General features: G+C 38.8%; 1 protein-coding gene across 1 annotated transcript in view; it reads left to right on the top strand.

Moving 5' to 3' along the window:
• SNX24 (sorting nexin 24) overlaps positions 1-16,328 on the top strand; it is a 178,005-nt gene that overhangs the window by 137,450 nt on the left and 24,227 nt on the right. The gene's annotated exons all lie outside the window — the stretch shown is intronic.

Genomic DNA, 16,328 nt, shown 5'->3' with positions numbered 1-16,328 from the left:
TGCGGCCGCCTCCGAGCGGGTCTCCGCGGGCTGGGCCGCCGCTGCCGCCGATCTCTGGGCGTCGCAGGGAGGCTGTGGTCATGGGCCGCTTGGTCGCCCTCCGCACCTCGCTCACCTCGCTCACCGGCCCGGGCCGATGGCAGGGACCCGATGAGCCCAGTGAGAACTTGGGCCCAGTACGTGGCAGGTGGGGGAAGAAGAGAGGCGGGTAAAATTTTATTTTAAATATTATTTCACCTGTGTATTATTTTTTGTGTATATTCTATATGGTACATACTTGACACAGTAGTACCTTTATATCAGGTATAATTAATTAAATGTGCATCTGTTAGGGTGAGGGCTCAACGCTTTGACCTTTAAAACGTGTATGACGAAAACTGTTTGGGAAACACTGATCTAAGACTGTTCCATTGAGAATGGAACATGGAATATTCTGCTCTGTTCATGCCTGTGGGTTTTAAGTAAAATAGCATAGTGACAATGTGTTTAGAACCTTTTTTTTTAAAGATACTTTTCCTGGTGTTCTTGTTTATAATTTATTAAATAAGGTGCTCTATTTCTCAAAATCTTCACTTTATTTTTTTAAATTGTTTTGAGTTGGAATCTCACTCTGTTGCCCAGACTGGAGTGCAGTGGCCGCTCCCGGCCACCGCAGCCTCGACCTGCTGGGCTCCAGCCAACCTTCTGCCTCAGCCTTCCCAGTAGCCGGAATTACAGGCATGCGCTACCACACCCAGCTGATTTTTTGATTTATTGTAGAGATGAGATCTCGCTGCCCAGGCGGGTCTCAAACCCGCGGGCTCAGGCAATCCACTCACCTCAGCCTCCCAAAGGCGCAGGATTACAGGCTGAGACACTGAGCCCGACTAAAATCTTCACTTTAAAAGTTCTTTCCTGTTCCAAATGTAGCAGACTCTTGCTTGTGAGGTGTAAGTGGCTGGTTATTTTCAGGCTAGATGAAGGACCTTGCTTCCCCACACCTGAATCCAGAGTGAATTCTAGTTGTAGCAATGGAATTAAGGCCTTAAGAAAGTCTAATAATTTCTACAACATTCCCTGGCTTTGCCTTCTCTACTTTTTCATGTCCCCATTTACAGAATGGGCATTGGTTTTAGGAAGAAAAAAAATATTTTCCACAGAGGATGCCTGCCTCAGTGGGAACTGGAGCTTGTGTTCCATATTCTCTATTCCCCAACCTTTGCCTCTACAGTACGACTTGACAGCATCTCTTGTTCCCAAGTGCCTTTCATGTAGCAAATACACAAATCCACATTTCACTTTTGGTCCCTCAAACACCTGGGCAGGAGGGTGGGGCAACGACCTCAGAGCACTGTGGATATGATGTTGGAACTCTGGTCACCTGTCTCTGTTACTGTTCTAAACCATGCATGATAGGAGACAAACTCTGAATTCCTCATGTCTCACTGCGACCTTCTTTATATTCTGCATACATTACCAGATTCAGCAGCATCACGCCCTGGCTGCTGCTCCTTGGGCTGGCTCATTTCAGTTGTGTTCTTTGTCTCAGTGACACCCCCCCCCCACCCCCGTTTGGAGACTTTTACCACAGTCTTGTCTCTGGTACTATTTTGCAAAAATCCGAGCCCTTCTTAGGTTCTTTTATCAAACTCACTCTCATCACTAAAAATAGGCCCATGACTGTGCCCTGGGCACTATTTATGATTAGACAAAGAAGTACTTTCCTTGTTCGTCACCCCCACTGCTATTATCACTGTGTAGTGCTCTTTGCTTTCCTCTAAGATGGTCGGGGTCATTTCCTCATTAGGTCTGGCTACTCTAACTCATCCTCATAGTTTCTAGGTTGATATTCCTTTTCAGCTTACCTCTGATCATGATAACTATCTACCAAACAAGCTCTCATGGCTCTTTGTCAACTACAAAACTGGCTATTCTTAGGCCAAGTGTTCAGAATCCCAGCCTTATTCCACATGCCTCATATGTGTCAGCCACACCAGCTTACTTTCCCCTTGCCCTGGCCCATGTGTTAATCATACCCTATACCTGGTACCTCCCCTTTTCTCATCTCTACCAAACACCCACAAGGCTCAAGTACAGTACATCCTCTTTCGTGGGACCTTCCTCAATTCTCCAAACTCAGATTCTTAGATCCTAATGCACTTTAGTTGACCATTATCCTGTCACATTTTTACCTTCTGCTATAACTCTTAGGGAATTGATCTTCTCCACACCAGATTGCCAGTCCTACAGGCACCCATCTGGGTTCCTTCCAATGTCTCCTAACATTAGCTCAACCCCTCTTGATTGCTGTCCCAAGACTGCCAGATAGATAGTTTGCTTTTAATTATATTTGGTATTGTCTTAACCCTTTTATTTGCTGGAAGTGAATTTATATTTTTTGTTCCTCTCTGAAAGCTTGGAACATAATCTTAGATTCAAATGAGTCATGTCTACATGATTTCTTTATGCAATATTTCATTGTATTTTTGTTATCTGAGTTGATGGGGTATTTGTGTATTACTTGATATGTGCAACTTAAAATTTGACTACATAAAAAATTTTAAAATTCTATACAGGAAAAAGGTTATCACAAAATTGAATTATAAAACAAATAGACTGAAAAATATGTGTAATACATGTGAACAAGGTCTATGCAAAGATCTTTTACAAATCACTAGGGGAAGACAATCCAATAAGAAAAATGGCAGAATTCATTCATTAAAAATAATTATAAATTTTCAATGAAAAAGAGAAAAGACACCTTATAACTAATTAGAAAATGGTAAATTAAAATGAGATAACTTTTAGATCTTCAAACATTAAAACAGAGGCAGAGGCTAGAGGATTGCTCAAGCCCAGGAGTTCAAGACCAGCCTGGGCAATATAGTGAGACCTTATTTCTACAAAAACAACAACAACAAAGCTGGGCGTGGTGGCACACACATGTAGTCCCATCTGCTCGGGAGGCTGAAGCAGAAGGATCACCTGAACCCAGGAGATCAGGGCTGTGATGAGCCGTGATTGTGCCACTGCATTCCAGCCTGGACAACAGAGTGAAACCTCTAACTGAAAAAAAAAAATTTAAAACATTCCCATATACCTTTGGGGACTGTAAATAGCAGTGTCCTGATGGGAAAGCAATTTGGCAAGTCTCTTTATGAATTTACCTTACGAATATTCTTTCATACTTGAATTAAGCTGTATGTATGAAGTTTTAATTGCAATATGATTATAAAATTGTACAATAGGAGGGAGTTTGGCTAAAAATGTCTTGGAATATCCATAAGGTGGAAATATTTACAAAATCCATTCCGTAGCAGTTCACAAGAATGCTCTAAGTCTATGTATTCTGATAGGAAAGGGTGTTCAAAACATATGGCCTAAAATAGAAAGAAATATGGGAAATTTTTCAGAGACATCTTTAAAAAATAATGCATTGTCTTCTGATCTGTAACAGTCACAGTTTAGAGCTCTTGAAGATTATAATGTAGAAAACCTTGTAATCAGTCAGAGTCATATAAACCAGACAAATAAAAGATCATCTTTTTACCTTTTTTATGATCAGAGTTTTTTAAGGTCCTGTTTAAGAAATCTGTATTATGTATTCTCATAACCACAGCTTTCTTTTGCTATTCTTATTGACAAGACAAATCACATAAGTTAAGTAATCCTGCTATATTATCACTAACCAAAAATCAGAGAATTTTCAGTAAAAGTACAAGGATGAGAGTCACTCTTCCAGATTGATGCTATTTATTTTTCATTGGCATACAAAAGGTTGCTGAGCATCCCCCATCAGGTTCTGCCAGCCCTTTACGCCAGTAATTGCATTGTTCCATGTCTTTATCGAGGAATCCCTTGCCAGTGAGTTTTGGGGAGGAATAAGTGTCAAGGAAGAGAAGCCACAATGAAGTACCCGTGATCAAGCAAAGATTACACTACTCAAGTCCTTCTACAAAAACTTGTCAGTTTGCTGCCCAAATAAATGCCTAGAGTGCGTAAAACACAGAGCACAGTGACCCCAGGAAGAAAAATCAATTGCAATTCATATTTCATATGTCTATAATTGCTTGTGAAAGCAGGGCAGTGGTTTGTTTGCAGGGCAGTTTTTTCTCTCCTGTTGTTTCCTTTCTTTTCTCGTTACTAATGGTCTTGTCTTTCACATGCTCTGATTTACAGTGGAGCAAAATTTGGATTTTTTTTCTTGTCCACATTACCATTCTTATTACTGGTGCCCTGTACTGGATTTGATCAGTGCATTGAACTGTAGACTGGCATAGATCATGCACCAGAGATGGCTGTTTTGCTTTGAGATTCTTGAAGGTTTGGGGTGGGGTATTTTGCTTTGCTTGGAAGTGCAGAAAGGGGGTTGTGAGAGGAATCATCTTTCATTAGGAGAATTATTCATTTATTGGTGTTTTAAACATCAAAAGTGAATTTTTATTTGCAGCTGTGATCTTAAATGTTTTTTCCACAGAACAAGGGGCCTGTAATACTTGCTAATTTTGAAAATCACCCAATCTGTCTATTTTATCAATCCTCTCTTGATCCAAGAACCTCCTCCCCCCACCCCCACACTCTTATATGAAGCTACTTTTGGATTCGTAGCCCTTCTGTGGACTGAGATGTCATAGGGATAGAGAAAATGCTCCTCACTTTATGGATTACTGTTAGGTCAACAAAACTTTGGCAGCATTGATTAACTTGACAGTGAGTACAGCAGTACATTTATCACTTATGGCTGTGCTGGAGAAAATCTAATAAGAGGCAAACAATTCCCTTTAGAGCAGTAACAGGTTCACTGTGGCTAACGGTGCATGCACTGGAAATTTCTGCCTTTAAATTATACCCTTGCTGCTGGTTGGGTCATTGACTCAAAGCTACTACACTTCTGTAGTATGCTGCTGTTGTTAATTTCGTCAGAATTATATGACTTAACTAAATATTAAAATTGTTGTGTACATGTAGCATTTTAAAATTCAAAGTAGGGGAATTAGGTATAGTTCCAGAATGGTGATTTTAGCATAATAGCTGGAAATAGAGAGTTTTATTGTTTGAGTTTTTATGGATGCTAGGAATATCACACGGAAATTACACAGTCAATGTCATAAAATTTAGCTTGTTTCATAATGGAGAACTTTGGGGGTAATTTTAGTCTCATCTAAATATTTTGTAAAAAAAAAAGATATTTGTAATAGTCTTTGATGTGAAATGACATACAAACATGTATTGATAAGAATTCGGTGGGATTTTTAATTTTTTTCTTCATATTAAAGATAACCTGTTAAGGTTTTTCATACTTTTTATTTTCTTTCCTTCTATATAATAAAGAGTATTGCTTATTTTTCACATGTATCATTTAGATTTTTTATAATGCACTTTGTAACTAATATGACAAAATATGTTAATTGAATAACTCAAATTATATCTAGTGTTAGAGAAGTGTTTACAAATGTGATAAATTCAATAGAACAGGGTAAAAAACAAGAGATTAGATTTTTATACGGTGTTATAAAAGTTATCCAGAAAACTAAAGAGTATTTGATTAATAGGTAACCCTTGTCACTTTTATAGCATAGAGAGAATCTGAAACATAAAGAGAAAAGCCGTCTTCTCAAGGGCAATTCTTATTTCACATGGCAATGTTTTTGCTTTCTATCAAACTGCTTGTTAGACTTTCTAGAAAGATGTCTAATTTATTTTATCTTATTTATTCCTGTGCTACACTGAAATTCACAGTTCAGCTGGAGAGATCCGGTTAAAATGGAAAAGTTTCCAGCTTTTTCAGTGTTTTGCGTTTTGCTAGGAAACAGTCTTCAATTGAGGGCTTTTATACGGTAGCATCTGTGAGATGATATAGTTTTCTTTGTTGGGAGAAAAGTGTTCTGCCTGAATCAATTGTCAGGAGGTTTAATATAATAAGGCAGCTTGTGGTATGACTGAAAGAAACACTGGCACAAGAAATTCCCACAGCAGTTTGTTTTTAGAAGAAAAACTGAGTTCACCTGAAACATGAATACATTGAAAAGCAAGACTTAATAAGGCAGAGCTGAGAAAGAGCCGAAAGGGTTGCTGTCCAAAGGCCCGTGTCAGTGATCTCATCCAATATGTGTCTTTGAAATTCTAAAAGGCATATAAACCAACATTACTTTTTCTTGAGCTTTGGGAAGTACTGGCTTGGATCAGTAACATTCAAGCCTGTTGATGTTACTGTTTTGATTTAATTCAGTGAGAATGTGTTCTGTATAATCTAGAGGATAAATGCAATATATCTCCCTGCTAAAACAGTCTTTTCTGAAAGAGCGCCGTCCACCACTCTGGATTTCACAGGTTACAATAGGAGTGCCCCCACCACTTGCCCTCGTGAACAGAGGCCAGGTATTGATTAACTATCACGCTGGCATCAGAACTACTCTTAGGATTCAATTTTTTTGTTGTTTTGCATATTTTATTGATCAAAGTGGTAAATGAGCATCAAGCGTGCAAGAAGACGATGAATTGTTTACTTGCATAAAATAACCTTTCAATAAGGGAAGATGCATGGCTTACACTTTGGTTCTGTTCTGCGGCCCGAAGCAGATGGCATTCAGCTGCTATTGATTTGCTTCCATAGTTAAGGAGCAGCCTGCAACCCGGCATGCCCACTGCATTGTGAAAAGGGATGTAGGTTTGGGGGCCGGGATGGAAGCCAAGAAGGACTGACGAGCCCACCCCCAAATCCTAAGGAAAAAAAATCTTATTTGGAAAACCATGCATATCTACTTAAATGAAAACTTGAATTAATGTAATTAAACATGATGGGGCCACTTTATGCACTGGTGCTTTTAAAGAAAGAACATTTGTGGTCATCACTTATGCAGATGTCTCTGGTGAATAACAAATAGAGTAATAATCACAGAATACTAATTTTAAGCATGTGATATTTGTAGAAAACTAAATAAAACCTTTCCTCCTGCCTTTGGGGCAAAATTAGATAATCTTCAGATATACTGTATAATGCCCACTGTTGAGCCTTCTGGCCTCAAACAAAAATGAACACACAAGTTTGCTGACAGCCCACCTCTTATTTACTACTTGTGCCATCTCCATTTATTTAGCAGTCCACCCGTATCTTTTGTCAGCAACCACATTTGGTTTTGAAATGTCTTTCCATAATAGCTAGTCGCAGATGTTGAATTTATAAACATTTTCCTTGAAGCCGTGTCCAACAATGACTTTATATCTCAAAAACTAAGCTAACCTATCTATTATGGGTCTTTTTCTTCCCCTTCCAGACTCATTAAATATAAAAAAAAGTCTTGTGAAAAACAATATGAACAAATACAGTAAATGTATTTGCATCAAAAAACATGTTTTAATTCGGTAGTATACACTTTAGTCACGCTTAGCTGACAAGTTGTTTTTGCAATTTGTAATTTTAAATATAAGTAAAATACTCATTAAAATTTTTTATAATATAGCTAACTGTCCAATATAGCAGAATTTTGCAGAACTGCTTCACGGTTATATCAAATAATTGTTCTAAAAGCATTTCTGAAACTGTGATTCCTTATAATAAAAATATTTTATTGAATGCTATTTTATTTGTCTGTAGAGGAGAGAGGCAAGTCCACTTTGCTTGTCCCAAGTAAATGTTAGCTCTGTCTCTTCTCAACCTCTACTCCTACCCTGGCAATGAAGGGTTTGGATGTGAAGTTTAATTAATTTACTTCTGAAACATAGAAGAGTTGCATTTCATACTTCTTTCTCTTCTCCTAGTACTAGAAAACCCAACAGATTTCTCAAACCTCTCACGAAAGAGGCAAGCTCAGAGGGTAGAAGGGGTTTAAGGTGCAGAACGCCCACTTGAAATGCTCGTATGAGTTGGGGGTGTGTGTCCTGATTTGTTTACTTATTCTGCACCCCTTCCAGTGTCTAGCATGACAGAGAATACCTACTCAGTTCTTTGCTCTTGAAATACAAGCTCTCATTTGCAAGATAGGAAAAGACATGTTGGCATCAGTCTTGTCAGACTCAAAAGGACGTTGAAGAGAAACAAGTCCTTCCCCTCCACTGTCTGCTGTGGGTTGGGAAGTGAGACAAGTGTAGGAACAGGGGTCAGGGCAGGGCCTCCCTCAAAGACTGGCAATGCTCATGTCTTGCTGCAAACAAACAGGAGCCATGTCCATGAGGTCAAAGGGTCTGCAAGCTAAAGGTGCAGATGATATTGTAGGGAAGACACTCGAATACTTCAAAACCAAGTTCCCAGCACCCAATTTGCATGCCAATGTGTTGATTGTGAAAAAATTAGGACAAAGTTATTAAAGTTAGAATGTTGCCTAATTTAGGGAAAATATGTCATTTGTGCCAATTTATTATGTTTTTAGTAGATAAGTAGTATTTTACTTTGACATGCAATTAGAGATACAAAAAGTGGCATTCTTAATTCGTTTTTTTGTCAGAAAAAAATTCCTCCCCATTCTCTTGGCAACACCCAACAATGAGTATCAGCTGTGTCTAACAATCTTTTTGCTGACCCAGGAAAAACTCACTCAGCATCTTCCAGTATTTATTTAGCCAAATCATCTGACCATTAGACCCTTGAATATCAACTACAGAAGAGTGAAATGATTTAAAAAATGCACTTTTTAAAACAGCTTTATTTAGGTATAAGTTATATGCCATAAGATGCACACATAAGTATACAATTCAGTCATTTTTAGAAAACTTATGGAGTTGTGTGACCATCAGCACAATTCAGTTTTAGAATATTTATAATACCCTCAACATTTGTATCATGCCCATAGGGTCTACTTTTTTTTTTTTTTGCCTTTACAGTTTGATAAATTTTTACTATAAACTTGAGATTAAAAAAATCAAATATACATTAAAAATTGGTTCCTCCTTTTTCTTATCCATTAGTGTTTTACCCTCTACTCACTAGTTTGTTTCAGGTTTGAAGGTGACTTGCCCTTGGAATGTAGACCACCTGAAAGGTTATGACTGTATCTTAAAATTTGGCTTTTGGAACCTGCACTCCAGGTAGTCAAAGAGAAAGAGAAGGCAGAAAGTGGAGAAAAGGGGAAGCAGCAGGAAGAAACGAATGTAGCTTGCGTTCTGTCTGTGCCTTAGTCACTTCCTTTGGCACACACAGTTATTTTCTGGGGAAGAATGGCTGATAGATAATAGAAATCTTTTCAGTGTTAATTTTGTCCCTGACTCTCCTGTAATAGTGAATGGGTGGGGGAGGGGAGAAGAGGAAGGGGAACTTAAAATTTTTGAGCATGTTGTTGTTTCAAGGGCTGGCTGGTGCTTCCTGTGGAGGGGCTGAAGTTAAAGAGCCTGTTGTATCATATTTTACTGCTACTTATTCACTCTTTGCTTTGAGCAATTCTTTTAACACATATTTGATCCTATTCCTTCTAGCATGTAAAACTGTAGTATTTTGTGGCAAATTAAACTACTTTATGTATTACACAATTTTGAATGATAGGTGACTTAATTATTTGTGTTACTGGTGAAAAAAGGGTATCTATGGGCAATCCAGAATGAAATTTCTCATGTCATGAAATTTCATAGTTATCAGAATATGGAGCATGCCGTCAATGAACTAGGAGAAGGATGCTGATGTTCAGTAGTTGCTGAGAAATCTCTTGTGGGAGTTTCCTGGCCCAGAGCAAGTCATTAACACATAAGCCTTACCTTTGAGAAATTTAGATTGGGCTTTTAGATATCTAAACAAATACTACAATGTAATACGTATGTTTGAAAGAAATGTGTACAGTGACACACAAATTCTAGAGGGGGCTCAGTTTGGTTTGTTGTGTGGATATTTCAGATAAATTAGCAAAGTCCCTTAGTAGAATAAAAATTCATATTAAATTTAAAAGAATCATAGATTAAGTCCATCCATGGGAGATTTTCTTTTCTTTTTTTTTTTGAGTTGGAGTCTCACTCTGTCACCCAGGCTGGGGTACAGTGGCATGCTCACGGCCACCCCAGCATTGACCTGCTGGGCTCCGGCGATCCTTCCACCTCAGCCTTCCAAATAGCTGGAGCTACAGGTGTGTGTCACTAAGCCTGGCTAAAGGAGATTTTCTTATATTATTTATAATGAGTAATTCATTAAGTATTGCCTACGCATTAGACATTTCATTTGGAAAAAATATTAATTCCTTTTTTTAAAAAGTGATTTTAATGGTAATAATAGTAGTAGTATTGTTAATAATAATACAAGGTATCAGTAGTTATTGATCTGCTTCTTCAAATATAATTTTGACTATTTACTTCCAAAACTCAAATCTGCTTCACGAAAAAACAAGGAAATCAGACTAATGATTCTATTTTCAGTAAGTAATATTTCCTTCTCAACGCTTAAAAAAAGTATAAATAAGTCCCAAAGAGAGAAAAGCAAATAATTCATATCCATTCTTAAGTGAACCTTTCTGACATTATTGTTTGCAAGTGCAGTAATTTAGATTGTATTTTGATTATTCTTTCTTCTATCCTTTCTTTTTTCTTCTTTTCTTTCTTCTATCCTTTCTTTTTTCTCTTAAATGGAATACTATTTAAATTTTGCATACTTAAATGATATTTAAATATTATTTTGTATAAAGCATATCTTTTAGTTTCTATTCTCTCTTGTTGTTTGTCTGCCTTATGATAATTAGAGCCTGTGATTTTAAAGCATTTTGGAATATTTAGCTATGCCATAGACTAGCTACATAAAATATAAATCATTTACCTTAGGCTCTGTTCATTTCCAAATCAACTCCATTGGAATCACTGATGAGGCAGGCTTTCAGGCTAAGATTAGGAGGAGTTCGCCTGTAGTGTAGAATGGCTGGCTCTTCAGACTTTATCAAGATCCTTCAAATATAAGCAGCAAAGTAACAAGCAACTTTTAAAAAACTATCTGTGTTGCTTCTATTTATATTTAGAGTGAAGTTGGTGTATTTAAAAAGTTGTACTTTGGGTTTTACTAAGTAGTCATATTATTGTGGTAGTCATTCATAAGATTAACAGAAGGCTACAAAAACATCACTGAGATCCCGTGGTTTGGTATAACATCAGTCTCAGTGTTTTCTCCAGAACCTCTTGTGTTAATTAATGAAGAAATGCCTATTGTAACAAAACTGGGTTTACTGGTAGAGAGTTTGGCCACAGCCACAGATCATCGCCGTCTCTCTGCAGACTGTCCCCCCTTACGTGCTGTATGGTCATCATAGAAGTCTACTGAAAGCTACAACTTGAATAGCAGCATTTTCTCCGAAAATATGATTAGCCAGTTTGTTTTGACATACTTAAGCATTTCAGAGTGTATTCTTAACTCAGCTACAATACACCAAAAAATTGTATTTTATACTTTTAAATTTCAGTTTATCAGATTGACCCTTCTTTTACACAAATGACACAGAGGAGCAGGGGATGTCTAAGCTTAAAGAAGCTCCTAAAAAATGAGAGCATTAACCCCAAGTGCACTGAATTCCCTGAACGCCTTGCATTCTCCTGCTCAAACCTGAAGCGGGCACCTGCTGTTTAATGTAATTAGTTTCAAAGGGAATGTCAGATCAGTCCTCAGGAGTTTACTCTGACCCAAAAACCCTCATAAGGAAATATCAGTGAGACAAAACAAGAAAAGTTATCACAGTTGGGAAGCTTCCTCTCACTGCACTACTCGAAGATGTGTTTTAAAAGAGTCCAAGTTGCTGTCTGACTCAGTTATAGTCTAGTTGCAAAAGTGTACTCAAGACAGATTGCTCTAGCAAGTAGCTGTTTTCCTCTTCCAGAAATGAAGACACAGTGAAAAAAAAGATTTGAAATTTTAAACTAGTTTTTAGCACTTATTAGGATAATAAAATTTAAAAATTAAAAACAAATTAAGCTAATTTTCAACCTGTATTTTTACCTATGCATTATAAAATATACTGAACAAGGCTGTTCCCAATACCCCTCTTTATTGAAGTTCAGATTATAATGAACTATCATAAAGGGATCAAGAAGGGACTTCTTTGGGTAGCAGGGTACATCTGACACCAAATGAAACTGTTTGCTTTATTTTTCCATGACGTCAATGAGCAATCACTAGCATCATGACCCTGTTGCTTATTCCCCTCTGGCATCCTCCTAGGCTGAGCCTTGCTTACATAGCCACAGCTTGGCTGTGCTCCAGACCTCAACGGAGAGGCTGTGGGTTCCCCTCTGGCCAGAGGGTGAAGGGGAAGCAGCTGCTTTTGAAGGACCAGAAGACGGTAAGAGAAGCATCCTTAAGAGTGCTTCAGAGTTGGGTGTGGTGGCTCACACCTGTAATCCTGGCACTTTGGGAGGCCAAGTCAGGAGGATTACTTGAGCCCAGGCGTTCGAGACCAGGCTGGACAACATAGACCTCGTCCCTACAAAATAAAAATCATTAAAATTTAATTTAATAAAAGGAGTACCTATAGAAACCTAGAAGAAACTTGACTTATTCTTAGTTTAGTCTTTTTGCCTCAGCATAACCTTTAGAAAGCGTGTGGACATAGGCCAAGCAGCAGCCTATCCCACCCCTTCAGCAAATCTCCATCAGATGCAAGACCGGGACAGCCCAACCTTTCAATTCATGATTTAGCATAATAATTTCTAGTAAACTTTCTGGTTACTTGTTCAGATTCCTTGCCAAGGCGAAAGGTCAAAGCCATAGAAATGATAATTAAGACCACCTTTGGTCAAGGAATTTTCAGATTACAAATGTCTAACTAGTCTCTTGCAGGAAAAACCCCTCCAGGCCCAAACCCCAAGTTAACCTAATCAGCCCTTTGTGACCTACAGTGACACAGACAGACCCCACTATGGGAGCAATCATGTAACTAACCCACCCATCTGTCTGCTGTCCATTACCTGACATCAGTACCTGCGCTTGCCTGCCCCTTTGTGATGATGTGGAGCAGACCACCACCCAATCACCTTTTCAAAGGGAATGGTAAAAGGACTCAACCACAAGCAACAACTGGCGATTGCCTTCTTAGACTCTGGTGTGGCCATGTGCTCTTTGAGCTATGGCAGTTGCCATGCTTCCTGGCTTTGGCCCCCTCCCCCACCTTGGGGAGGTGAATCTTGTCTCTCTCTCTCTTTCTAATTTACTTTTAAATAAGCTATATTTTCTAATCTAACTTCTGTGCAATTCTTTGCATCTTTTATGTGGGATCGGATCATACCCAGACACCCACACCCCCACCGGGCCTGACCTAACATTCTGGAGGTCCCACTGGGAAAGTGTGACATATTTTGGAGGTCCCAGCAAGATGATCCTAACATTTTTGGAGGTTCTACCAAGATATGCAACTCTCTCTCATTCTTTTTTTCCACCGAGACCTGCCACTCTCGCTCTCTCTCCAAAAGCCCTTAAATATACCCATTTCATGGCCCTTCAAGGCCACATTTGCCTCTTGAGTGTCGGGCCCCCTTTCCAATCTGTGAAAGGTGAATAAAAAAATTTACTCCTCCTTTCTTACTCGGTTGCAATCTTGCATTATTCACTTGGGCTCTGGCATCGGCTCCCGCCCACCTTGTGCCAGTTGACCCTTTCATTTAAAAAGCATGCTTTAGGGAGAGAGATCTGGATCCTCAACTCTCCTGCCCCAAGAGACAGATATTGTCCACCTTGAAAGGCCCGGGTTTGGTTTTATTAAGAAGGAGAACAGGCCATTGAACATCTGAGTCAGTTTCCTTATTCATAAGATGCTCTTGAACTTATGTGCTTCAAAGATGGTTGTGAGGATTAAGTGGCCCAGTATAGGTGAGGCCATTCAGCAAGCCACAAACCATTATACAGATATTAGATGTTATTACCTATAGAAACCTAGAAGAAACTTGGTTTTTTGTTTGTTTGTTTGTTTTTGCTCTTCAGGAGATATTGAATTCTGCTTTGGACATTTTGGATTGGAGATGTCTAAAAAATGCAGGGGGAGATTAAACAGATAGTTCTATGAGTCTGGAACTCAGATGAGAAATCTAGCCTGGAGGTGTGAATTTGCACCTCATCAGCATTAAGGTTTTAAAATCCGTGGCAATTGGTGCCCTTAGGGAGGGAGCAAAGGGAGAGAAGAGGGCAGCAGCTAAGCTTTGAAGAATCCCCATATTTTGAGGTCAGAAGAGGAAGCGGCATCAACAGAGAGTGAGAATGGGATAGAAGAAAATCCAGACGAGTCATGGGAAAAGAGGACTGTATTTGAAAAACGGACATGGGAAGGTGGTTGTCAGGTTGAGTGGTGGCTGCTCAGAAGTTGAGTTAGGTAAGGATAGAAATAACTGTTGAATTTAGCACCTCTCAAGAGGTCTGTGATCTTGGCAAGATGTAGATGTTGGAAGCCAAAACCAGTTTGTAGAGGGTGAAAGAAAAAATGAATTGGAGAAAGAAAGGGAAACAACACCTGTAGAACACTCTTGAGAACTGTTGCCATGAAGAGCAGAGAAATGGGATATAGTGTCTGAGGGATTTTTGGATTGTTTTCTGTTGTTTCACTGTGAAAGATACTGGTGTGTGTTTATATGCTGATAGGAATGATCAGCAGAGATGATGGAAAGGTGGATGGAAGGAAGAAAGGAAGGAAGGAAGGAAGGAAGGAAGGAAGGAAGGAAGGAAGGAAGGAAGGAAGGAAGGAAGGAAGGAATTAGATCGTGGATAGGCAGGAAGGGAGGAATTAGATAGTGGATGGATAGGAAAGAGAAGAACAATAATTAAAGAAATAAATACTTGAGAGTCAAGAGGTGGGCTGAGAGCCAGAGTAGTGGTACAGAAATTGACCTCAGGTAGGAGGAACACTTCCTCCTCTGTAGCAGAGGAAGAAGGCTAATGGAAGTATAGTATAGGTAGTTCTGGTGTTGTGAAAATGAGGAAGATCAAGTCCAGTAGTTTCTTTATTTTCATTGAAGTATGAAGAATGGTTGCCAGGTGGGAGGGAGAGCTGAGGAAGGGGTGAGAGAGATAAAAGAAGGGGAAGAGAAGATGTAAAAATGAGTGCAAGTTGAGTCTCTTCTAGAGCAATGGTTTTCAAAGTGTGGTTCCCAGACCAGTGGCTTTACCATCACTTGGAAACTTGGTCACTTCTCTGAAATGCAAATTCTTAGGTCCCACCAAAGACCAATTAGATCAGAAACTCTCTAGGTGGGACCCAGCAAGCTGTGATTTAATAAACCCTCTAGGCGATTCTGGTGCTGGCTAAAATTTGGGAATCATGGTTCTAGAGAAAAGTAACAAGATTGCTATACAATATTTTGAGGGTCAGTGCTTGAATTTCAAGTGAAACCAATTTGTTTATATTGTGTGATTTTTCTCACAGTGTTTAGCAGCTTGGGTTGAGGCATGGGTAAGGGATTGCTGGGATTCAGCCAGAAGGGGGTTGTCCTGAGAACGGGAGAGGGAGAGGGCTTGATGGGATTGGAGTTGTTTCAGGGTACTGACTCCATGATGCATTAAGGAATCTTAAACAGGACAAGGAAGGCAGCAAAGTCAGAGAAGGCCAATGGAAGTAAGATAGTAAGTACCATGTCAGTGGGTTGCAAGCCTCACTGGTAGTTGAGATGCAACCCCATTGCACAGAAGGGCTTCTGTATACCAGAGCTAGGTCATGTCTGAATTTACTGGTCCACAGAGATAATGCTTTTAGCATCTAATTAAGTGAGTTCTGTGTACAAAGTCTATAAAATAGGTAACTTCTTTTACCTGTGTGCTTACATTAAAGGGCTAGGACAATAGTGGATTACATACAAAATGTGCGTTTAAAATATATTTTTTTTAATTTTAATTTTAAAGATGTGGGGTGCAATTCAGGGTTAGGTACTTATATGATCATCATAAGGTAAAGTTTGGGCCTCTCCTTGGTCTCCACTTCGCCTGGTTTGAGATTAGTTATTCTTATTGAGGTTATAAAGCACACACTTTTTAAGGAAAAGTCAATTATATAAGTAAAATCATATAGAAAAATGTTCTTTTCTTTAAATCAGCTATTTAAAATATTCAGCTTCTTTAATAGTCAGGTTATTTTTGTTAATTGAATAGTATTAATAATAGCTTATCTTTATTAACTGTACCAGGTATTATTCTGAACTTTATTTTGAAATAATCTATATTTTCTAGATTATGACTGTGTACCAGATACTGTAGCAGGTTTATAGGCATAAGTCTTACTTCATCATGACTACAACCTTTGAGGTAGTACTGTTATTGACACTATTTATAAATGAGGAAATTGGAGCACTGAAGGACTCTACCAAATAAGCCTAAGATGAATTTCAAACAAGTTAAGTAAATAAATGTTCAAAAGCATACCTTCCGCGCCTGTAATTCTGGCTACTCGGAAGGCTGAAGCGGAAGGATCGCCAGAGCCCAGCAG

This window comes from Carlito syrichta, unplaced genomic scaffold (genome assembly GCF_000164805.1).
Source record: "Carlito syrichta isolate Samal-C Ts95f unplaced genomic scaffold, Tarsius_syrichta-2.0.1 Scaffold315711, whole genome shotgun sequence".
In the NCBI taxonomy this organism is placed as follows: Eukaryota; Metazoa; Chordata; class Mammalia; order Primates; family Tarsiidae; genus Carlito; species Carlito syrichta.
Note: the sequence above shows the minus strand (reverse complement) of the source record. Positions and strands in the feature narration are given on the sequence as shown.